The sequence below is a fragment of the Chelonus insularis genome, unplaced genomic scaffold, assembly GCF_013357705.1.
Source record: "Chelonus insularis isolate UGA/USDA-ARS -01 unplaced genomic scaffold, ASM1335770v1 scaffold_714_pilon, whole genome shotgun sequence".
NCBI lineage: Eukaryota > Metazoa > Arthropoda > Insecta > Hymenoptera > Braconidae > Chelonus > Chelonus insularis.
In genome coordinates this window covers 2,003,518-2,023,023 of record NW_023276795.1, presented here as the reverse complement: position 1 = coordinate 2,023,023, position 19,506 = coordinate 2,003,518, and the positions used below count along the sequence as shown (strand labels likewise).

Here is a 19,506-nt window from a genome sequence, read left to right as displayed (position 1 = left end):
TTGATCATTAAAACAATCATTTTTGTAAAAATAAATTTTTTGCAGCCCACAAAAGTAAAAATAAAAATGAATTTATATAAAAAAAATTAAATCCAGTACTTGTTCCTTGAAGAAAAAAATAATTTGCTGTTATTATCAGAATATTTAGGTTTATTGTTTGACGTACAAAGGTTTGCATCTTGATGAAAAGAAAAAAAACATGTAAAGAGAAGCTTGCTATTCCTACCGTTTTACTCACGAAGGAGGTAAAGCGAGTAAGAAAGAAATGCGTTGGCGATTTGCACGAGTTTTATGAACCCTTAAGTTGGATGAAATGATCTTTTCTTCGCAACGTAACGATACGAAGAATTCGTTCCAATTGTGAACATCTTCGCACTACAGAAAACCATTTTGAAGTTACAACTAGGCCATGGATGGTTTTATATCTCTTTGGAGAATGTGGTTAAAAGTTTATGACGTAGTTGTGTACACACAAGCATTGTGGATATTGAAAAAATTTATTGGAAAAGTATTTTTATGTTTATCTTAGGAAAATTGCATAATAAATAAATTACTAGTAAAGAAATAGTAATATTCCATCAAATTTACTTTGTGTTTCTCAACATCATTCAGACTCTTTCATTTCAAGTTCAACGATTGGAGTTTGAAAAAAAATTTCTGAACTTTTTTTTTTTTTTTGAGGACAAGATTAAGAAATAATTTTTCTAAAATGTCCAAAAAATCTAGAAGTTCTGGAGATTTATTGGCCAGCTTAGAATTCCAAGCCAAAATTATTTTCAAAGTGATGACTGTGATATCTTGAAAGTAATTTTCTGATCCTATCCAGCTTAAAGTTTTTTAATTTATTTTCTATCATTCTTTCTACCATTAAAATTTTTTCTAACATGTCATTATGATGACAAACAAATATATAAACATTTATTTTATCGTAAAAGAAATCACGCTATTTATTAAAAATTAATTTCTACAATCAAAACTCTCCTTAATAACCATAATAATATTCCCACAAAAGTTTATGACTCAATTGTAAAAAATTATTAATAATAAAAATCTTCCATAAAATAAAAAAGAAAAAATATTATACAATAAGTATCTAATAAAAATAATTTAATACTAAACAATTAATTTCTTTCTTTCATCAGAAAGTCAATGTTACAAATGATCACATTTAGGGGTGTTTTAAGGGTGAATATCCCCCGAAGCTACAATTAAATCTCAAAATACTATCGAGCGATTCATGAGTTAATATAAAACTGTACAAAGAGAAATATCATGCTATAAACAATAGAGTCCACGCGTATGCACCAGGTTCTATACTAATTAATTAAACGATGTTGCTCTTGTTGATATAATGAACAAAGTACTTTCGTTGAGTTTTCGGATATGAAAATCCCAATGGTAGCTTTGTAAAACCACGTAAGCTAAGCCGATAAACAAAATTACAATGTTGAATTTAGCTCAACAACAAAAGTAGTTTTATTTTCATTGCTTCCATAATTTTCTAAAACATTTAATTAACCAAACTACTTAGTAAGATACAAAAATTCATATTTCTACCGCTTAATGATGTTGTAATTGGAAATTATGTCCTAAATTTCCTTAATCAAATAATCTCTTGTAAAGAGCAGGGGTCAAAGCCGGAGGGTTTAGGTCATCTCCACAGGCATTAGAAATGTATGTAAGCTATTATAACCACGAAATATTATATTTCGTCTGTACGGTTAAACTAAGTGCATCCTACCGTTCAGGAATTCGAGAATACGAGTTATCGAATTTCAGTAGCAAATACCTTATTATCATTAATGGAATTTAGGTTTCCGTTGAATTCATTGCCGAAAGTCAGAAGTGATAATAATTATAATTATTGATAGATTAACTATATACGATTGTATGTGTATGTTTCTATTATTGGCTTCTATTTAGATTCAGGCTAAATACTAATTCCATTCTAATTTATTGAAAATACATTTCTTTATACACTAATTAATACTCTAACATATTCACAAACAATGGAGGGTCATTTTTTATGCAGAATAAAAGAAAGTTAAAATGTCATCAAGTGTTGTTTCATTGAGTGATATTGGATAATGTAATTATTAATAATTAATTACAGAAAATATTGAAGAAATAATTTCCTACTATTTTATTCTGGTTTTTATAGCATGAATAAGTCCAGGACATATTGTCAAAAGAGAATTTATTTTTGTTGTATATTGTAAATCAATATTTTCAATTAAAAGTTTTCAATGAGCATTTAAATAACAGAAATAGACTTATTCAATGGTATATTTATTATTAAAAGCTGACTGGAAACAAAAGAAAATTATCCAGGAAATCTTAAGAAGTCTCGTGGTTATAATAGTGCCATACTTCTTTTACAACAATTTCAAAGTTCATAAAGACGTCAAAGTAAGTCTAAGTAATATACAGATCATAAGAAAATTCAAAGAGTCTTGTCTGAAAGATCTCTCGAAATCAGGATAAAAGCAAGTAAGTAAAGATGTAAAAGTCTTTTTGAAAATAAGTCAAAATATTGAATTTCTTATCCTTGTTCTCTTCGTGTTTTGTCGAGACTCTTCACGACCAAGTTTTGTACAATTTGTGAATGTCGAAGAGATTTCGATTGAGAATATAAGACCTAGTCGAAAGGTAGTTATGTACATCGACTAACAGAAATAAAACAATAAGAGAGAACATAAAAAAATGCGATCGTAAGATCAAACGAACTAAGAGTCGTCCGATTCGTTGACAAAGTTCGATACGTTTGTGAATGTCGATAAGTTTTTTTTTTATTTCTCATTCCTCTTTGTTGTATTCTCTATCTACTTATCTCGTCTAGAATACGAAATTTACATTCGTACACTCGTATTTCTTTTCTCTCAGGAGATCTAACATCGACTCCTTTTTTTTCTTTTCTATTCCTCATATCCTGTAGTCCTGATACATCGGTCTTGCAATCTATAGAGTATCCAACATATCCCCCAGGGTATACTAGTCTCTTGAGAATTTGCTAGAACTCCTTCATCAGGGTTAACTTGACTCTGGGCACATCTTCTATGCTTCAATGACTAGGCTGCGAATTAAAATGTGCATTCTCGGCACGTCTGTACACACAATCTCGTCAAGTGTATCGTGGACACATTTTCCAAGAAAAAATAAGAATTCCTAGACGCAGTCGATGTAAAAATAGTAAAAATATCATAATATATATATCTAACAAAGAAGATGTCTACACGCTTTTGTTCAAGGGACATGTGAAATGCACTTCCACTAGATGAAATTTAAATTATACAGAGAGATATTCTCTCTTGATAGAAAAAAATAAAAGTATTAAATAAAAAGTGAGATTTATGTATTGATACTATATTAAGAATTTTCCGAGACAAAGTTATGATTTATGGGATGGATTTAAAAATATGAAATACACTAGATGGTCTGGATTCATCTTCATATTGTTATTGATCAAAAGAAGTTGAAAACATCTTTTTTAAATAGAATTTTAAAGATGATTATACTTAGACGGTAGGGAATTAATAATTGATTTTGCTTGAATAAATAATAATTACTCCAAGAAGTTAACTAATGTAGGTAGAATATATTATTTATAAATGGAAAAACAAAATTTGAATATTTTTTTTAAATTTTCATCGGCAAATAAACTATTTATAGAATTAATTATTAACCAACTAAAACTTAAAATTTCCCCACAACTAATAAATTTATTCTTTCTTGTGTTCATTATAAATTGAACTTCATTTAAAAAATATCTCTAAAGTACTCATTATTATGAATAAATACTTTGCGATTATTTGAAATCTAAAAATAAATTTTAACGCTAGAATTTTCTAAATGACTGAAGCTTTTACTACCACCGAGTGTGAAGATTGTTCCGAATGATTTAGTCCACGGAGTATGAAAAAATGAATAGATTATATTGAAAATAAGAACAAAAAAAAAAAATGAATATATGTAAAGAAAAACGAAAATGAAGGGAAACTAGAAAGCCTCATGACACCCGCGAGAGCTAGCCTTAATTTGAGAATATAGCAGGTGGATATATTCTGCCGAGCGTTAAAAATATTTTAATATTATGCAAATGTGATTAAATGCATTTCACTGAGTTAGCCAGCTCTATTCCTTCTGCGGCCTTTAGTATCACCCATTTCCTCACCCATCGTTTCACGTCTCCCTTGCGGTAACAAAATATTTCCATAAAAAATGTATCAACTGACCACCAGACACGAAAATTTCTCGACATGTTCAAAAGCATCTCTCAATAATTCTTGCTTTGTCATTAATGAAATATGATTGGACGATTGTTAGAGCATTTGCATAATCAGTTATTTCGTTTTGTGTAACATGAAAAGTTTACACGCAAGTTGATTTTAATATTAAAAAATCGTTATCCAGTTTTATTCCGAAGGGTACAGGAATATGATGTAATTTTAGTATCAAATATAGAATATTTCTCTTTTTTATGCTTCCTTTTATGCTCGTATATGATGATAACGAAAACTTTTATAAGAAAGAAATGTATTTTATTTATTATATCTTTTTTTATTTGAAAACACACACATACTATTTGCTCCCTTCATCAATAAAAATGCACAGGGGATATATTTTTTTCCGGAGCAAATTCACGGCGTCATAAATATTTGACGTGGAATCTTTAATACTAAAGTTATGCATATTTCAGTGGGTGAAAATTTTTTGTTTTGGAATTATTGCAATTTTCAAGATTTTTCATCTATTCTCTTATTGTATGTCAGAATATCGAAAAAATTTTATTTCATCTTTTATTTACACCGATAAATATTTTCTTAATCCAATAATAAACTTAAAAGTGTACACCTCTTTAGCATCATTACCACAAAAAGTATTTATTGAAGCTATTAAAAAAATATTTCATTGTTATAATCATTTTTTCGCCACTGAAATATTTAATAAAATTTTTAAAAAATGCTGTAAATAATTTTTTCTTCTCTGTTTCAGGTAAAATAAAAAACATCCATACTTCTCCATTACTGTCCAATGAATAGTAGAGGTAATGGTTATCAGTAATATCCCTAGTATTTCTGACAAAATTATTTCAAATGTTTATAACAACTGAATTAGCAATTAATGACGGATGAGAAATACATGTAATGTCCGAATTAGTATTAAATGATATTGTATACTCTGATAGGCATAATAGCTATTAGATATTTCCCAGAATATTAGAATAGCCAACATAGCACATAATTATACCAGATCGGGTTTATATTACGATATATGCCCATGAGTGTCGTTTAACATTGAGCGAGAATCTGGGCGACCAACAATCTCTGGGTTGTAAACAAATGTATATGCTTCGAAGCCTGGTAAATACTAGAGTTACCGGATGTGGTTAATTCACTAATCAAAACCATACTCAATTGCATCGGAGAATTTCGTAAATTTAATGCATCCCCCACAGCTATACAATCATAGTACCATAAAATTTTGTTTCCAAATTCAATCACGTTAATGAATAATCAGGTGCATTCCTGATAAATAGCCACTAAAATATTTGTTTAATTTATATACAAGATTCAATGTTTGCTAAGTTGCCTTCCTCTTCACAATAAGTCAATCATTGTCGATGATCATACTTTTAAAATCTCTTAGAAGACTTCAATCATTTTTTTTAAATGCTAAAATAATTTTTTAAAATTCTTCATTTTAGAAGTAGTTATTGAAAACATTAAAGAAATTTTAATAAGATTTGATTGAAAATTGAAAAATCTAATTGAATTAGAATATCTATTAATATAATACAACTGTAATATATAAACTTAATTAGATAATTTAATTAAAAGGAACTCGTTTATCATGATATAATTGGTTATGAGAATCATTTAGATGTAGATATACATAAGTTCCAAAATGATTACAACTGCAGAAATTAGTAATGAAGTACATTGATAATTATCTGATAGCAATAATGATATTCCAAGCTTGTACTTGAACACATTATTAATCATCTGACTCTATTTTATAAATAAAAATAAAATAAATCTATCAAACTTTAGCAATAAAATTCCTTTAAATATCAATTCCCTTCCAGAAACAGTGAATCTTACCTTCACCAATCTACCCTCATAACTTTTAGCTCCACGTAATATTTTTAAACGTAAAAAGACAATCGAATTTACCGGAAATTCAAACACACTGAACTTTAAAAGCTCGAGATATTCTAAAGGAAATATGAAAAATGGTAGAATAAAATAAACAATACTAAAGTAACCGCATTACAAAAACCTTTATAGACATTGATAAATTTTTCACGTTTCCCGGGAAATCAACTTTTCCTGCGGAATTGAAACTATCGACAAACAATTCAAGAGAATGCAGACAAGGGTTTCAAGTGGGTGGAGGTTACAAAGGGAGTTATCCAAACTCCATGAGAGAAAAGGGGATGTTTGGAGAAGGGGGAGTATATACAGGGTGCTAACCGTTTTGCAATTCTCATGGGATCTATGCTGTTGCGTGTGCCATCGATCATGTCAAAGTACGCTTTTCCAATGGACGTAACTAGTGTCTCCAATGTACGTTAGTATGTCCCAAGGTACTGTCAGATAATTCCTGGTGAGCTCAAAAATAAATCGGAGAGAGCAAATGTATCTCTTTTTGGGAAGCACGTGTCATGATTTCTGTCCTTCATTCAATCTCACATGAACCCACATCTGGTCACTATGCGTTGGAATTCGGGTGTGAACCACATCATCGACATTAGCTTCGAACAATCGTTGCATACATCAATGACTAGACCAGTTGGCAACGTCCGGTAGATTATACATACGAATCGTCGAAATACGCGGCTTGCATGAAATATCCGATTATTAATATAAACATTCGTTAGTGTACACACTCAGATCATAATTCATCTCTGTGTGATGGTAAAAGCACAGAAATAGTGGAGACAAAAAAAATTACGAGTTTGAAGAGAATAATATTAGATAACTGTTGTATATAAAAAAAGACAATCATGTATGATTTCTACATGCTGTCAAGTAATAAATAACCAATCAACTACGTATGAGAGCGTCGATATTTCATTTGATCAACGTACATTTTATAGTCCCAAGAGAGAGGAGTAGTTTACGGTCAAAATAAATTTTTATTTTTTCTCTCGACTTGCACTAAATGCACTGCATGTGCAACTATATAATTGCTAATGCTTTGGCATTTTACCACTCGAGTTTTTGCCATTTGGATCGACAGTTTATGATATGCTCTTTTGAATTTTCAGAGATGAAAGAAGAGGGAATTATTTATATGCGTCATTATTCGTATGTTATTTGCATCAAAAGTTACCTTGATATAAAAGTAACTATAAAAGTTAGGTGTTATAGTCACGTTTGCTTAGTTCAATTTATGCTAATGGAGTTTTAACCAGACCCTTTGAAGACGTTACGTGTTAAGTTTCGAATATATACTGAACCACAGAAATGTACGCAAAAAGACTTTGTGTTCATTTTAGCTTCAACTAGAATATAAAAAAATATATGTCATTTTTTTTTATTCACATTTTCTCCTCACTTTCGCCACTTTTTTTACTTCATCTATGCCTTTTCACATTACCCTGGAATCTCATTACTATGAGGAAGTAAGAACCCACAAAATCCTTTAGCCAATATCCGGATTTAAACGCTTCATTTTTTTTTTGTCTTTTCATTATTCATTCTGATTATTTCGCATGATACAAAAAGTCTCCTACCTTATCTAGATAAACGCCGGCATAATGGCAATCATAACGAAGAATTTAAATCAGCAAAAAAAAAATATCCTTTTTGAGGATAAAAAAAAAGTTTATTTTTCCCAGAAAATATGGTTTATTTAAAATTTAAGAAATTTATAGATTTTTTTTGTTACTGATGTATGGAAGGTTCATAAACAATTTAGAGGCGCAGTTTTATCGGACTCTATCTAAAAATGAAAAATATAATGTTCAGTTTTTTTAGAATGTATATAGAGTAGGTAGAAAAAAAATAAAAACTAAAAATATTGGAAAAGAATTTTTCTTTATGACATAGTTATCGGTCATTGAAAAAAATAAGTCAATAAAATATTCTGATTCTTTGTAATCTGTTCAATTTATTCGAAAGTACGGTCTTTTGAGTATATTTGGAAGGAAAAGATTTTTATTAAATTTTTTTTTCCTTTTATAAAAAAATTTAAATATGCTTTTTACCTTAAAATTTTTTTTTTCTTCAAGTATTTCGAATATTCAATACTCTATTGTTATGCAACTATAGATATTAAACCAAAATAAACTAATCTTTTGTCATTATTATAAAGTATGTATTATTATTAATTATAAACTTAGCTGATCTTCAATGATTTAATTAAATTTTTAAATCATTTTAAAAATTATAATCGATCAAAAGAGAATTAATTTATCAAAAATAAATTAACGTCAATATTTAAAGAGTTATTTTAAAACAAATTAGGATTTTAAAACAATAATAGGATTAATAAATTATAAAATATTTTGCCTTAAAATATGAGCATTTAAAACAGTCATTAGCATCAAAAATATTGATTATTTAATAATGCAAGTCTATATTAGAGTGAACTATAAACTTTCGGTCACATTCAATCAAGAATAATTCAAATAGATAATTGATTTCATCCAGTCAATCAAATCTATTAATTTGCTCGAAAAGTCTGGTTTGTTAACAATGGAGAAATATCCAAGTGTCAAAAAGTCAGCTCAATAATTATTAATATGCATCTGATTGATTCGAATCTAATAATTTCCAATTAATAATTTATCAACATAATTAAATATTTATTCTTCTTTATCCCAGTGTATGAAATTTTAAAAAAAGCCCATCGACACTCACTGAAGACTAATAAATCACTACGACTAACTGAACAGTAATAAATTGACTGCATAAAAATCTTGACTATTTTAATAACAACCTTTTTTATTATCATTATTATCTATGTGTACGATTCACATTTGTATTTGGCTTAACGAGAGTAACATTCAATTAAGGTCTGAAAAATGTACTTGAGATATAAAAAAAAATACGTCTGCATAATTGGCCAAGAGAATCTGGAGCAATAAATCTAAATGTCACGAGGAAGTAGTGGAGAAAAAGCAAAGAGTAAAAAAAGAGTGAGGTGCGTGAGGGACCAACCTGGGTGTAGATAGAAATCGTTTGTCGGTGGCGGTCGGTGTCGACTCTTGCTGCTAGGGGGTTGGGCTCTCCAGCCGTTAGGGAAATCAAATACCCAAGCGATAACGCCGTTCTACCGGACGAATTAAACTCGTATATTTACTAGCGCAGTTCCACCTTTGTCCGTCAACTGCCTTTTCAGTTCGCGTAATTGCCTCAACCACGAATTCAACGGTAGAATATCAACGGTTTAGTACATATACGTATAGAGGTTGGTTGTAAATTACATACGTGAAATAGGAATCAGCTAAAGCAAAGCTCGATTGAACTATACTACATACACCTCTTTTTCATTTTTTATTCTTTACTTTGAGAGCACTTTAATTTAAGAGGATACTAGACAGCTAAATGATTACTTCTTAAAGGGGAAAAAATTCCCTTTTTCGATCGATCAGACAAGAGATTAGATAAGACTACGGATGTGCTAGTAAATAGGAAAAAAAAATCGAGAAGGATCTAAAGTCACACTACAAGTCAAACGTCTTGCCCACGTCACCAAGAGCTATCAATTTCAATTTCTCTAACGGGACGGTATTGAGGTTGCAATATCCAGATTATGATGACAAGAATGCCTTGGTAATATAAATGATAAAATGGTGATTAAAAAGCCGGTTACACAGAAAACCATTTCTCCTAACTCATTGATTAAGAATATTCATCATCATGTCTAGTCATCTTTTTATATTTTATGATAAATCGTATAACTTTTGAGATTTATTTCAAAGTTATACACTTTTAACTTGATAAACATTTCATTATTTTAATATGTTGAAAAATAAGTACAATATTCATTTATAACTTATATGAAAATTTTCTTGTGTTTATCTAATTAAGAGTTCATTTATGTTGAGTTTGTGAATGAAAACAAACTTCATTCAAGAGATATCATAATAAATGGCACTGCATTGTGATGAAGACTTTCTATATCATTAATAAAGTATAAATTTTGTCTATTTAATAAACAGCACACACTAATTGTCTCATTTATCTTAATTAGCTTCTTCATTATAAATAATATCTTTATTATAATATCTTCTAATTCACTTGACTATTATTATCATCATCTAACTTTTATGCATGAGTTCAACTATTTCAGATCTATATCACCACTACCCTTAATGTAAAAATAATGTTAGTGTTTTTAAAAATACATTTTATCCTAATGGCTAATGACTGATATCAAACAATACCATACAAGTTTATTTAACTTCTGATAATGGAGTTTACCATCTGTATCCCCTTCAGGGTCAAGTTTCAGTGAATCCTTTCCTTTTCCTGGTAAATTCAATCGTATTTGCAATGTATTTATTCATTAATCGAAAAGTAAAGATGGAATTATTTAGAATGGAATAAATGCCATAAAAATAGTATAAAAAAATTTCGTGAATATTCTCTTTATAGAATGAGGAATACTTTACGAATAACTTAAACCTGTTCGTGTATTATTCATAAAAGAATAGTTCTCTTGAATCTCTAATACAATTTATTTAAATGTGGTTTATTTGTGTATATTTCTATCAATATTAATAGAGTTGACAAATGAAATGCTGTCGAATCAATTGCTGTTAATTATATTAAAAAGTATCTCTTGTCAATAAGTCATTTATTAAATAATAAAAATGATGAATGGGAAAGAAATACTAGGGGGAGATAAAAATTTTAATGGAAAAATAATATGATGATTCTTCGGTAGATTTGACAAAAACTAATCAAATCCTCGAGAGAAATATTCGCCATTGTTCTATCCTTGATAAGATTGAATTTCCGATTATATTTTTCATCAGAGAAATTCTTCAGACTTCAAGTAAATTTACCGTCATTTCTCTACTGTTGATTTTTCAAGTTCTTTTCCCTTTGAAAATATACGTTTGCCCTTCTATACATGTATATGAAAAACGAGAATATCTGAAGAAAGAATGAGAGCTTCTCGAAGAGATGTATCTTGAGAATGAAAGCTTCGATCGAAAGAGACCGTAAGTACATGAGAATCTTGGGGGTTCTTATAGACCAGCTACTTCATGGAAGCCTTTCTCGACGATCCTTCAAGTTCATCCGTTGTAAATACATGTGGGCTAACCTGTACAAAAGTGCTCAAGAAATATGTCTGAACCTAAAAAGCTTTAAACTCCAGTACTATAGCCACCCTATGTAAACACGAAGGAACTGGTGTATTAAAGCTTTTACAGACGATTGTTCTATTCACCACTAATGGATTTTTTATCCTCAATAAATCTTAACAATTGTTTCAATCTCTTCTTTATACACTAGAGAGTTAATGTATATTTAAATTTTATTACTCATTATGGTTTAGCAGCACTCATTTGCGAATATCCATTTTTCATGTGTCCATCAACTGAGATCCTTATTTTTTATTAGATTTTGTATCTTACAGATTTCATTCAATTTATCATCAGATTAAATTCTTTGTGGTCTCTTTTTTCCAATTTACGCGAATGTAAAAGCTTGAAAAGATCAAAAGAGTAAGAAATTAAAATAAAACTAGGAAAAAATATTTCTTAGATCATTTAAGAACTATTAAATGTTCTTGTTCCATATTAAAATTTGAAATATTTATATAAAGAATTTTTTTCAAGTTCTTTATTGCTAATTAGAATCCGAAATTAGTTCTAAGACTGTAAAAAAAAATATTATACTAAAACGAGTTGTTAATAATTAAATCCTAATTTTTTGGTCTAACGTTATTAAAAAATTTTATTTTACTCCAAAACTTGAACTTCACAAGGGAATTTTTTATAATCAACCCTTAGAACTTAAGAATTTTTTTTTCAACAGGAAAAGTCAAGAAAAAGGTATGAAAAGAAAGAAACGATAATTATTTTTATGAAAAAAGCAATACTTGAAGCAAAGAACTTTGATTAAAAACATAAAGTATGTAGATACCTCTTAAGTAAGTACATTTATTTCAGCAGATTGTATCTGAATATGTGCAATACATGCTGCTAGCATATTTCATCTGAAGAAAAATCTAAAAAGTACGTTGCTGAGCTTATGATCAATATTTGTTCTACAATAGAACGCCTTTTTAAAACTCAACACGGTAAGCGAATCATTTTTGTACTTAAATGAGGATAAAAGAGCCATCCATTTATTGTAAATAAAAAATAGAACGACTAAAATGAAAGCAATAAATTGATTAAAGTTATCGAAGCAAGATGATATAGAGGTACATCTTGTAAACTGCACAATTTAAGTTTTGTCGCTCAAAGGCAAGGAATCCGAGATTTAGGGTTTGGAAATTGAGTTTTCGAAATTAATTGGGAATGTCTGCTATGCTTTGATGCACGAAGAATGAGTTAAGATCTTATTGATGATGGTAAAGAAAAGAGTCTGGGTTTGAAAAGGTTCAACAATATCTCAACGATTTAGTATAGGCTCGATGAAAACCGTTTTCCCACAAAACCTAGGCCTAAATTTCCTTCCAACTACTTTGAGAAGCCAAAAGATTGTGGTTGACTGCTTCGCATCCCAATTTCCAAGTAAATTGAATTTTTGTTTTAAGATCAAAGGGCGCAATATAGGCATATGACTCTTATACGAGTCACAAGTAGGGAAAAAGGAAGTGAGGAGAGAGGTTGGAGATGAATCGGAAGTCAAGCGACTGCGTTTTCAGATGTCTATGTCGTGGTAGTTGAAGAGAAAAACGAAAATGGAGAAAAGGGAGTAGATAAAATAAAAAAATACGATGGACGCTAGAGGGCTAGACGTCTAGACTTTCTAGACATAGGCCGACCCTTCAAACTCGTTCTCCAGTAGATATATACACAAGATCCGCACATTTTAATATTGCTCAGCATCGACCCACCCGATCCATCACCTGACAAAGATTCTCTCTCGAAAATAATCTACTTCGCTTTCTTGCCGAATAGTATCTCGGTAAACGAGAGACGATAGCGTTCACCAAAGATGAAAGGATAGTAAGATAAAAGCTAGGGATGAAAGTAAGGCTATGATACAAAGAAATTTGCAATGGCCTAAAATAAAGAAACCCGAAAAAAGACGAATTCGATTGCTCTGTGTTGGAATGAAATCATAATACAAATGGCGTAGTCCCTTCTTCACTGCCTCCTCGAGATATGCGAAATAGAATAATGGAGAAGAAGAAAAAAAATAGTCGATGAGAACGCAGAGAGTAATAAAGCAAAGCGCGAATATTCCTTCTTTCCTTCTTCTCTACGTTTTCTTTCCTTCGAAACCCTTGTCTGAAAATTTGCGGTCTCATTCGTTTGCGAATAAAACCGCAGCTTATTCGCTTTCTCTAACCCATTCTTTAGTGCTTTTGCAAAGAGTCTGAGACGCGCCTCTCCTCACTCCCACGCCCTTTATCCGCTTTCTCGGCCAGTCCATCCCCGCATCCGGTTTTATACTACGACGATGCTAGCGGCGTCGACGTCGTGAATACCGTCTGCTCGTGGGTGCATTGTGGCCGCACCTGCGTGTATTATGACAAAAAGAAGAAACGTGAGAGTTGAAATGGAAGACTTGAAATAAATTGAGACATGAGTAGATCAACAAAGATTTCGTGGCTGAAATTCATTTGAGCTGTTCTACTTTTGCTTTTTCTTTCACGTTTTTCATGGCTTTAAATATATTGTTGGTCATTAACAACTAAAATATTGCAATTATTAATTTTTCCTGAGGCACTTTTTCGTGTGGGCGTGAGGGTAAAAATTTATGATGAACAGATTTAGGGTTAAAATGCATTCTGAAGAACCGGTTGAGAATATTTTTATATTTATTCCTTTTAGGACTAGATAAAAATAATGCTGGCAAAAATTATATTAGTCAGACTCACGCCTCATTTTTTGTGAACCTGTTAATTAAAAAATTCTTTCCAACTGCACTGAAACCCTTTTCAAAGCTTGCTAATATCCTCCTTTACAATTCTATCTGTATAATTAATAATGTGAATATAACTAGATTTTTTGTGAATGTACAAAAACTCGTTTCCATCAGATTTTTAAACAATAAAAGAATAAATGAATTATAGTAATGCCATTGCAAAATTCCATTCTTTCATTATGTTAAATTAATTTAAACATTTTTTTTAACAAATTTAAGAATGAAAAAATAATATTCATGAATTTAAAATCTTATATGATATTTTATAATTAATATTTCTTTAGTGTAAAAATAATAATTAAGCTATAAAGCATTTATTATCTGTGAACAGATTGTATCATTTGAGTGTGAGAATAATAATTATGTAATTAAGCACTCAATACTCATTAAACCAAATGACTTTTAAAAAAAAATATTTCATAGTCTCACTTTCCTAAGAATGTTCTCTATGGTACGACGAACTACTAAAATATTCTAAAAGAAAATACCAACACGTGTAAATACAATAAAAGTGGTATAAAGTAGGAGAAATGGTAAAAAATTAATAAAATTACCAGGTATACATCTGTAATCAATGTGGAAGCCTCAGGTCACTGTTTGAATACGATATTGAAAATACCTATGCAGTATATTACGTTGATATTTGCGCACAATAATCTTAGCCCCATTTTCATGCAGTACAGTTTGCTGTGAATCTAAAATTATGTATACCAAGCGATCTTTAGGTTTGCATAGACACAATCGTTGACCCTTATTTTATTTTTACCACAATAACTATAGTATAAATAATTCGTAGAAGTTTATGCTAAATAATATGTTATTAACATCCTCTACATATAAGTTTGAATATTAATTTTCTAATTTATCGATTAATTAATTATCACGAAATATTTGTATGCATCCTAATTTGCATATTCGATTAGATTTAATTTATTGTAGTATTCCTTGATTAATAAATAATTAATTTACATTATTTTACATCTGTTATAGTTTCGATTGTCGCCGAAAATTTAATTTGCATCGTTGATTAAATCCATTATAAAATAAACAATCAATTTCAATTATAAAATAACTAAATAATTATTTTTAAATAATTAAAAAATAAAAAAAATGAATAACATCAATTCTAAATTCGTAACAGTTTGATCTTAAAATAATCATTGTGATTTAAAATGCAAAAATAATATTTAATTGAATTCTAAAGTAACTCAATCTCCAGTTTTCTACTTGATTTATACTGCTAAATTCGAAAATGTCACTCACAGTACTACAGTAGAATCGGACGAGCTCGTTAATGTTAACGATTAACATGTCACGGATGAAACATATTATAAAACTGATGTTTAATTGTAGCTTCCTGTCACACCAACAAAGGAATGGACGAGAAACATCAGAAGTTCAATTAAAATTTTTTCATGAAAACAACAGCTTTATACAGATCCATATATATCTATATACAACACAATCATTTGTTTCGCTTGTTTCTATCTTAAGCGAGAAACTATGGCTAAATTTTGTCAGCTCAAAAGGGTGCGGTATTAAACAATATCGGATGAAGCCCGAGGCATTATTATTACGTCGTGTCACAAACAGATGTTTTCAGGCTTTAAAATTTTTTTTTTTTTTTGATTACAAAAATCAAGTTCAGATAAAATAAAGATATTCCCCTGAAGGTAGAGAGTTTCAGTATCATTCAAAGACCTTAATATTGGAATAAAGAGAATGAAATGTAATGTAAAAACAGTATAAAGGAACGACTTGGTAACTGTACACTTCCTAGAGCGCCATTAAGCCAACCGGGCTGTTCTCACGGGCCGTTAATACAGCACGAATGTTTATGCGAGGCGATGCTATTTAAAATCTCTCGCGGAAGGAAGGAAAAGAGAAGGAAAGCAAGGGGGAATACAGTAGCAAGGTAGCCGCTGTGTGGTATATTATATCCGCGAGTCTCCCGGAATTCCTTCGTCGAATCTGGCTCCGGCAGACGCACTAAATTTTCTATACATGCTCTCTTTCTCCCCCACCCATCGCGAATATGTAGATGCGAATAGTCTCTGTTACTTCGCCAAGGATTGAATAATAAATGCACCCACCGTAAAAATTTTATTGTTGCATTTTAATTATTGCCACGAGATACTTTGGTGAGGATTACTGATGATTCGATTATTTGGATCATACGTGGATTTATCCAAAGATAGTCGTCAATGTCAAAATAATTGCTGCTCTGTTCAATTACTTTGATCAAATGAATCGTTGTTACGTAAACACAACACTACATTTCTTTCTTGTTTGATAGCAAATCGTTTTAATGATGAATTATTTTCAATATATTAAGCACTTAATGTCAACAAACATTGTTACATTTATCACTATCAAAATACCACCAAGCAGCTCCTGATATTTGTAAGCCTTGAATAAATAATCCGATTGCCGCAAGTTTGAATGTAATTATAGAGGATTAATCAAACTTACCCTTGTGAACTGTGAATATTGATTAAGATTCCATGTAACTCTGTCTCTCTCTTACATTCTCATCATTGCATTGACTTGTTCTGCTTCCTTCCCCTTCAGATCTATTCTCGACACTCCCGGTAATGATATTCTATTCTCGGCGTATGGATAAACTTCTAAAACTAACAAACAAAACTTGTCATTTACAGCTTAATTTACTTGATGCTATATCTTTATTTCAATTTATGTCAACTTACTGATCCAATTGGTCGTTCAATTTATTGATATCATGGTCGCTTCCTGCTTTCTTTGCGTCCATATACCACCCAAAATATGTCGTGGGGAAAGTTAATATTGGATGCTGTATATTTTCAAGAACAGCTGAAAAGAAAATAAACATGTGCTGATCATTTTGTAAAGTTTGTATGTTTTGGAGCTGTATATTTTTACGGGCAGAGGTGAAGGGACTTTATTAGAAATACAGATGGGTCTTACAGATTTAAAAAAAAAAATTCAATCTAAAAGTGCAATTTTTTGTTGATCAGCTTTTATCTCATAAATTAGACAGTAATTCATTGTTTGTTCAAATTAGAGGAGAAGAGTTGAATTGTATTATCGAAAAAAAAATTTCTTGAAAGCAAAAAAAAGTAATTTTAAAAATATTTCAATATTGCATGTATTGAATAATAAATTGTTGTTCATGTATTTCGATATGGAAACCCTTTTTGAAGAATAATTTTATCAATAATAAATTTATTGAATATTTCAATCAATGCTTCAAATGGAACAATAATTTTTCTCATTTTTTTCAAATTTATTATTCAGTTCCATTACATTTTTTTAATAAAATATTTTTTAAAATACAATTACTAAAACATTCATATATGAATATTAAATTTTTTAATATATTAAAAAATTTTTAATTAAAATTATTTGTTTAATAAATCAAAAAATGCATACTCATTGTATGAATAATTATTCTTATGTCTTATTGAGTAACATTTATCGTAAAGGTCAATGACTGAAAAATAAATCCTTCTCATGATACGCCATTCCAAGATTGACAATCATCAAAGCTAAATTAATCACCCCAAGTGCAATGACACGTGTATGCACACTAATGATTCAATTCAAAAAGCTAAAACTCTTTTCTATAAATAAAATAGCTTCAGGCTGGCTTTCATCAACTACTTGCTCTGGTCAGTAGAAACTGCGCCACGTTTTCAATTAAAAGCATAATTACGGATTCGACAGTACGACCCTGCGAATAATGCGTGTAACACGTGCATGCGTGCTTATCTGGCCAATTAGAGAACCGATATTTATGGTATCCAGGCATTAAAGGCCATGTCGCATTTTATACGCCGACTGTCCATATACCAGCACACATCTATCCATTGGACTGGACGAGACGCCAAAGAATTTTTACATGCTTGGCCATTTGTTCAACTTTCGCACGATCATGATTGTGTAATTCATTTTATTCCCAAAATTAATTTCGCTAAAACGGAACTTCAACTCATTTCGGTCCAGTTTAATTAGAATAAAATTTACGACTGTGTGGGGAGAGATAAACTCATTTTGATAGGAACACAGAGGTCAGAAGATGATGATGATGATGATGAGATTCACGTGAATGTTAATCAATCAATGTAAATATAAGAAGGAAGACAGAAACATGTGATGATTGAATTGGATATTTGTCAATTGTCTATTGTCTTGATCATTTAATCCTGCATTTGATCTTTTATAACATTTTTCTAAAACATTTTCTAATCATTGATTCATAAATTAAAACTCCCATAAACATTTATTCTTTCAACTCTTTTCTTTAATTCGCTTTTAATTAAAATAATGATTATGAGAAAATATTTCAACGTCGTTATGAAAATTACCATTTACTGTACAAACTTTCTATCAACCTTTCTCTTAATAATTATTTATAAAATTAAATCTGAAAAAAAATATTCGCTCTAATTAAATAATTTATTTAAATATTATAAAAATATGAATTCCAAAACCTTTTAAAATAAATATAGAATAACATTTATATTAAATTTGAATTTCCGGGTGAATGATAAATGAATAAATGATGATCATAATTTAATCAATATTTATACTAATGTTGAACTAGAAGTGCAGTCATAATGAGCTAAATTTAATCCAAATATCTGAAATGTTTCAACGTCAATCTGATACGCAATAGTAACAATTAAATTCATAAAATTAATTATCATTATTTTATTATTATCATCATCATTGAAATGATATAAAAATCATTTTCAAAATATCTCAAATCAATTCTATTTTAAAAGATAAAAATAAATACTACCTTCCTATCCAAAATAATTTAATTTAATTTTAATTGATATTTTATTTCAAATTTTTTACCAACAATTAATTTATCAAAAATAATGTTTATAACTAGGCCACCTTCGGCATCAGATTACTAATATAATAACAAGGCAATGAAGGTATTTGTGAGATCATTCATTTTTTATAAATAAAAAAAAATCAATCATTAAAAGCATGTCATAGTGACACATATTAATGCCACTTTCTGTCTTCTACCACTTAACATTCTACGAGCGCATATATAATTAGAAAGACAAAAAAACTAATAACAAATTTTCCAATCTATTCTTGAAACCGTTAGAAAGCGTAGAATAATCAATGGAATAAATCAATTCATATGGAAAAGAGGTATACCAAAAACAATCCACGTGGGTTTATTTTTTTTTCCTAAATCTTTACCTTTTAATCTTAGAATATTTTACGGTGCTTAAAAAGTAGGACAATGGACCACGCGCCGTTAGAAACGTTCGGGATTTACCCTCTTGACATACGACATCTCAGCTGGCGTATCGAAGGAACGAGGATCCAATGTCGATGATGAAAGCTAAATAAAAAACGGGGGCAGCAGGAAAAAAAGGAGCCCAATGCTTGCATATTATATACTAGTTCAATTGGGGTCCACTAAACATCTGCA

At 29.9% G+C, this 19,506-nt stretch overlaps 1 long non-coding RNA gene across 1 annotated transcript in view; it reads right to left on the bottom strand.

Moving 5' to 3' along the window:
• The window catches only part of LOC118073934 (uncharacterized), a 139,662-nt gene that overhangs the window by 36,354 nt on the left and 83,802 nt on the right, over nucleotides 1-19,506 (bottom strand). The window contains exons 3-4 of the long non-coding RNA XR_004691152.1: nucleotides 16,775-16,898; nucleotides 16,539-16,699 (exon numbers count right to left, since the gene is read on the bottom strand). This is a non-coding gene — a long non-coding RNA (uncharacterized lncRNA). The remainder of the gene's footprint in view (nucleotides 1-16,538; nucleotides 16,700-16,774; nucleotides 16,899-19,506) is intronic.